The sequence below is a fragment of the Diabrotica undecimpunctata genome, chromosome 6, assembly GCF_040954645.1.
Source record: "Diabrotica undecimpunctata isolate CICGRU chromosome 6, icDiaUnde3, whole genome shotgun sequence".
In the NCBI taxonomy this organism is placed as follows: Eukaryota; Metazoa; Arthropoda; class Insecta; order Coleoptera; family Chrysomelidae; genus Diabrotica; species Diabrotica undecimpunctata.
In genome coordinates, this window is record NC_092808.1 from 74,512,747 (window position 1) to 74,519,980 (window position 7,234).

Below are 7,234 nucleotides of genomic sequence, written 5' to 3' on the forward strand. Positions count from 1 at the left end.
CCTTGCGTCATATCTTGCCAACAGAAGGTTCAGAGTTCGAATAGGGGCAACCCTATCCGAAGTCGGGACCCTGGAGGCGGGTGTGCCTCAGGGAGCGGTGCTGTCGCCGTACCTGTACACCATCTATACGGCCGACACGCCAAAAGAGCCAGGCTCTCTGTTGAGTCTTTACGCTGACGACACAGCAATAGCTGTTAGCTGGAGAAACCCGGATCATGCAGCTAATCATCTGCAAAGAGCACTAAACAGATTCCAAAGATGGTGCATAAAATGGAAAATAGCCCTAAATCCAGATAAAACACAGGCTGTAATGTTTAGTCACAGAAGAAGTGTACCAAATCGCGAAATTACAATCGAAAACACCCCAGTAGACTGGACCAACCAGGCTAAATACCTAGGGGTACATCTAGATAAGAAGCTAACGTTCACTGAGCACATCAATCAGCAAATACGCAAAGCCAAAGCGTTGAAAAGTCAGCTCTCAACACTTATTGGAAGGAAAAGTAAACTACGATTTAAAACCAAAATCAGGGTTGCGAATAGTATTATCCTGCCAGTCCTAACATATGCATCCGCTGCGTGGGGACACACCTGTAAAACAAACAGGAAAAAGATACAGACTACTCAAAATCAAATAGTCAGAGATGCCCTTAAGATACCAAGGTACGTACCCTTGAGATATGTATATAGAGACTCAGGACAAACAAGAATCCTACGCACGCTAGACGAGAGAGCATATGAAATTTTTAACGGACTAAGAAACCACCCCAGCAGAATGTTAAGAGAGCTGAGTAACTACAATGAAAACACAAGGACGGTACACAGAAGACCAAAACAACAGATAGCTCGATATAGGGAGAACCCGAACGAATAAATAAAGAATGAGATGGTTGCAAGAAGAACGAACAAAGAAATGCAGTTAATCAGAAAACACACCAAAAAAAACTCTGGCGAGAGGGTACGCTTTTCTTTTTTAGGTTTTTAGGTAATTATAAGTCCAATATACACCGGGGTGTGTGAGAGCATTATACACTTGGGAATGCACACCCCAATACACGCACACAAATAGGATTAAGGAAAAAAGGAAAGAATTGTTGCCCAGGCATTTTATAGTCCCGACGCCACAAGGAAGTCCACAAAAAAAAAAAAAAAAAAAAAAAAAAAAAAAAAAAAAAAAAAAAAGTGTTTTCTGATTAAATAACGTAAATTCATATTGATACATTCATACTTTTCATTAAACCGTTTAACGTAAATTTACCTTATATAGCAAATATAGAAGGTTCCCGCCAGGCCTTCTATATACCGCTCCGCGGACTAGGCCCTTAAGGCAGATCGAAATGAAAGATCTACTCGCGAAATCCGAGCACTGAGGTCATGTGCGGCATGCATGGGCTTGGTGGCCGGACCCCTCTCGGGTGCTCAGCCGGCGAGGAAAACAAAATTTATAATCGGCGGCTGAGTGACCGAGCACACACTCTTTTCCGGACATAGAGTCGTCAGCTCAGGCTGATGGCTCTATGGTCGGAACACACGCTCTTTTTTCTTTTTTTAGGGACTCAAGTCCCGACGTAAAGCTAGAGTAAAATCAATTGAGTCAGTAAAGTAAATAGGGAGAAAAGCCTAGATGTGGCTACCCCTACAGTTAGGTGGCATAACCACATTCACTAAAAACCGAGGATGTCCTATTACCCAGGGCATCTTAAGTAAATTTCAGATCATAAGCCTCCTCACGTAAGTCACACGATGAGGAGGGGTGGTGGAAAAGTCTGGGGGTCAGATAGGTACCACTTCGACTAGCGAGGTGTGACCGGTTTGATCTTCGGACATGTGGATCCCATTCTTACATTGGTATACACATGTTCCTAGGGGCAGGGTTGATCACTGCGTGTGTGTGTGTGTGTTTGATTTTTAGCTGTCGTGGTAAAAGGTTGAAAACAAATAATTAACATGCCAAGCGTATACAGTAGAACCTCGATAAGTTAAATTCCAAGGGAAAAACCAAATATTTTAAGTTATAGAGGTTTTAAATTATCAAGGGTCTATGTTGTGATGGATTAATATAGGTCAGAAGTTCATTAAAATATAGGCATTTATTATACACTACATTACTACATACACTACATTCATTTATTATATTTGTTACAAAAAGTTAAAGCAATAATTAAAGGTATAGTCTACTAAAAAAAGTCTGTGATTTTCTTTTGTTTTAAACAATTCATAGATTCTAAATCGATTTGATTTTCAATAATATAGAGAAGAAAATACGTTATCTTTTATGTTTCTACACTGCTCTATAAATGATTGTACAGTCGTTATAGCACTCTTGCTTCGTTGATTGATATGCTCTTAGATGAAGTCTGTGGGTCGTCATTAAATTCATCGTCTTTTTAACTTTAAATACAGTACATGTTGTTATTCCATTATTCAGGATCATTATTATCTTCCTCTTCAAAATGATTTCTTGAGGTTCTGAAGAAAAACCACAGGTTCTAAAGCAGTTTTTCACTGTGAGGAGTGTTATTTTTTGCCATGTTTTGTCCACCATCCTCATTACTTGAAGAACATTGATAGAAGAAATCGTATTTTGTTCCATATCAGCTATCATTCTTCTAACAACTTCTTTTCTGTATAATGTTTTAAAATTTTTAATGATACCCTGATCCAAAGGTTGAAGTTGTGATGTTGTGTTTGGTGGAAGAAATTGTACTTTGATTGCCTTTAATGGTGATACGTACCCGTGTGCTGTTCAGTTGTCGATGAACAGAACAATTTTTCTATTTCAAGTTGCCCTTTGCTAATCTATATTAATCAGCTATTTTTTTAAAAAGTTTTGCTGTCATCCATGCTTTTTTATTGGCTTCATAATCCATGGGTAGTGATTTTAAACCTGCAAAACACCAAGGTTTTTTTTGACTTACCTATATAATTAAAGGTTTGAGGTTTTCTGTGCCCGTAGAATCTGCACAAAGCAGAATCGTAAGTCGTTCCTTGGTGTGTTTTTCTCCATGACATTTTTTATTTTTGAATGTTAATCTTTTTTCGGGAAGACATTTAAAAAACAGACCAGTTTCATCAGCATTAAAAACATCATTGGGATCATAATTATTCACTAAATTATGCAATTTCCATTCTTGGCAGACTGATTTGCTTACGCTCGTACTTTCGCCGCACATTTTTTTAAGGCTAAATCATTCGTTTATTAAAATTCTCTAACCAGCCATTGCTGGCTTTAAAATTATCGATTTTTAGTGAATTAGCGAACTCTACCGCCTTTTCTTTCAGTATGGGTCCACTGATACTGATGTTTTTGTTTCGATACTGTTTTAACCACGTAAACAAACACTGTTCCAAATTAAATTCCTTTTTTTATGATGATTGATAATGTACTCTCGTGTATTCCAGACAGAGCCGCAACTTCTTTTCTTTTGAATCCATTTTTCACTGCTTCTATAGCTTTTAATTTATCAGCATATGTTAGAACTTATTATACAGTAAGCTGTTCAGCTGTCATTGGTAAACAATTTTATGTTATAGAGATTGTGAAAACATTTCTTTAAGTTACTGAGGGCCAATATTGATATTATTTATTTAAGTTATCGAGATTGTGCATTTTAAGTTGTAGAGGTTTTGGGCTCCGATGGGAAGTGAACATATAATTTTTGGAAGTTATAGAGGTTTTTAAGTTATTGAGGTTTGACATATCGAGGTTCTACTGTATTTTCAAAAAGAAAAGATTCAAATGGTGAAATGGTATTATGGGAACCATTCTATTGTAGAAATAATACAGTTATTTATTGCTGATTTTTTAAAACAATAACTTTTAAAAAAATGTTTTCCCATGAATCTTCATTCACAATCCATAAACGTCATAATCCATCTGTCGTCCGCTATTGGTCTAGTGAAAAGAAACATTTGAGTATTGCTGTGAAAACACAATTCCCAAAGAAATTAAATGTGTGGACTGGCATTTATAACGATAATATAATTGGTCCATTTTTTATTACGGGAAATCTGAATGGACGAAAGTATCTAGATTTATTACGCAATCAGATTATTCCAGCAGTTCGAAACCTTGCGGTCAACTTCGATGATGTTTGGTTTCAACAGGATGGTTGCCCAGCACATAATGCAATCGAAGTTACAAATTATTTGGAACAAACATTTCCTGGACGAATAATTTCTACACGAGGAACAATAAAATGGCCCCCTAGATCACCAGATTTAGCACCTTTGGTATTTTATTTCTTAGGAATGCTAAAATCAAAATTATATCGGCATGAATTCGAACGAGCCACCAATTTAGCAGAATTGTAAAAAAAAATTGTTCAACTTTGTAGTCGAGTACAACCAAATCAGCTAAATGCAATGAGACTTGCTTTAATTGATAGATTCGGATTTTGTTTAGCTTAAAATGGTGGTTTGTTTGAACATTTAATTGGTTAGAGATTTTTTAAAAATGCCTTTAATTTTAATTATTTAGAATAATTTTTTTGATTGGTTTTTTTTCTTATAAAAATAATATTTATATTTAGTTAATGTTTGTTAAGTTAATTATTGTTTTATTTCCTAGCTACCACAGCTAAAAATCTACAAAAATTACATTTAAAACTTGAATACCTAGAAGTGTTTGAGTTTTTCTTAAAGATTTACCGACGGAAAGTTGGCGACGAAATAATTTTACGCAAAGAACTGCACCCCACCAATGTCCGATAATTACTGTCGGTCAGTCGGTCATCGGTGTATTTTTATGCCGCTTCGCTTCGCACTGTAAAAGAAGGCGTTGCTTAAAATTTTAAACTTTTCAGGGGAATAATGCTTTGTTGCCACACATAAATTACTTAAATCACTGTTCTTTGTTAACTAATAAAGTAATTAATAAAATCGATTAGAAAATAACAATTACGTGGCTACTTTATTTGAATTTTTTTGGGACAATATTAATTTTTATTCTACAATGAACTGTAGTGGATTTAAATATTATTTTAGACTCATGTATCGGACTAAAATTTTAGAAGGAAAGATGTAACAGAAATAATAGCAACACTGTTTAAAAGTCATACCTACTCCATCGAGATGGTGACTGCCTCTCACTTATATTCAAACAATTAAGTGTTATCTTTGTTCCACATACTGAATAACGTATACGGTAGTTGAAAATTTGCCGAATCTGTATATATATATATATATATATATATATATATATATATATATATATATATATATATAGATCACCACGGATCAAACCATCTACCAATTATCTTTTCTTTATGAAAGATCATATTCAACATATCATTTAAAAAACCGAAAAAGCTATGAATTTCCTAAGAGCTTCCTGTAAAACAAACTGGGGTGCAGATCCCACCATTAGTTTAATGTATTATCGATCCATGATACGACCAGTTTTTGATTATAGCTGTCACTTGTATGGAAACACATCGAACACCCATTTAACAAAAATTGAGGTAGAGAAAAATAAGTGCCTACGTTTGTGCCTTGGGTATCTGAAATCTACACCAATTATTGTAATGGAAATTGAAGCTGTTGATCCGTCATTGAATGTACGGAGGCAGTATCTTACCGGTAAATATATACCTCCTACCATTAGCAGAGATCAAGTATTTCTCAAAGATATTCACAATCTGGCTGTTTTAGATTTGACTAAAAGGTATTGGTTTAAGAAAAAATCTCCACTCGTGGCGGTAAGCTACAGAAATCTTTCTAAATTCAAAGAGGATATAAGGATCATTTTCCATCAGTTTATACTGAAAACCTCTTGTGCTGTTCTCAATAAAAATCAAGACAGAGTTTCTCAATGATGTCCAAGGCCCCATGTTTAACGCAGAAATTCAGAAGAGATTGCCTAATTTTTTTTTATTGAAATTAACGTGTCTTGACATCTATGGCCATTGACACGTGTAGAAGAACGTCTGGAGTATTACATTATATATATATATATAAGATTATTACATTATATAAGACAAGTAAGTTACAAATAGTTATACATAGTTACATATAGTGCTACAAACTTTGTTTTTTTAACAAACAATGTTGCAATATTTGTTATATACGATAATATAATCTGCAATCTTTTAAAAAGTCAATTAGACCACTGTACACATTAGGCGAACTAAGTATCTGTTTCATGTTACCGGTTATATTATGCGTTAGTCTATATATTCTATAATAACTGCATTCAACGAGTAAGTGTTCTACTGTAAGGCGGTGAGAATCACAATGTTCACAAGCAGGTGGGTTTTCGGAAGTCATCAGGTATCCGTGAGTGAAGCGAGTGTGTCCTATTCGGAGTCTTCGAATGATGAGTTTGTCCCTCCTAGTCATTGTAGGTATCTTGAATGAGTATACAGTGGGATTGATTATGTACAGTTTTGTGTTTTGTCCATTCCAATGATTTTGCCATGTTTTACGAGTGTTTTGTTTTATTGTTGCTGCTAGATCTTGATGAAGTTAAATTATTTCTAGTCTTAGGTCAAAACAACTTGCTTTTCTTGCTGCGATATCTGCAGACTTATTTCCAATGATCCCTACATGAGATGGGGTCCAAAGAATGGTTATTGATATTCCTCTGCTGTGGTTTTGATGACAGATATGTTGGATTTTTTGGACTATCGGATTTAACGAGTTTATGTTGGCAATGGACTGAGTTGAAGAAAGAGAATCAGTGCATATAGCTAGAGATTTGGTATTGGGAGAAGTCATTTCAAGAGCTTTAAGGATACCATATAATTCTACAGTGTGAATACTACTAGTAGTTGGTAGTCGATATAGAGCTAAGGTTATGTTTTCGGTACATACAGCACAGCCAGTATTCTTTTCATCTTTAGATGCGTCGGTATAAAGAACTTGATTGTACTGTTTTGCATTTATTGTTTCTTGAAATAATTGTCTAAGGAGATGGTTAGGAGTGTCTTCTTTTTTATGTCAAGTTAGACTGGTATTGAAAGCGGGTATCTTATTGGTCCATGGAGGATTAGTGGAAGTACTGATGGGGGTAGTTATATTCAGGTCTATAGCTGCTAGCAAAGGATTTATTAATTGTGGTAGGGGGTAAACAGATCTGTCTCTATTTTTAGGAGCGTGGGGGATGTTATTGAGCTTAAGTACTGGGTTTTTTGGGTTGGCTGAAACTCTAGTGAATCAGGAAGAGAGTAAAAGCTGACGTCTTATGAAAAGAGGAGGTTCCAAAGCTTCAACGCACATGCTTTCGGCGGGGCTA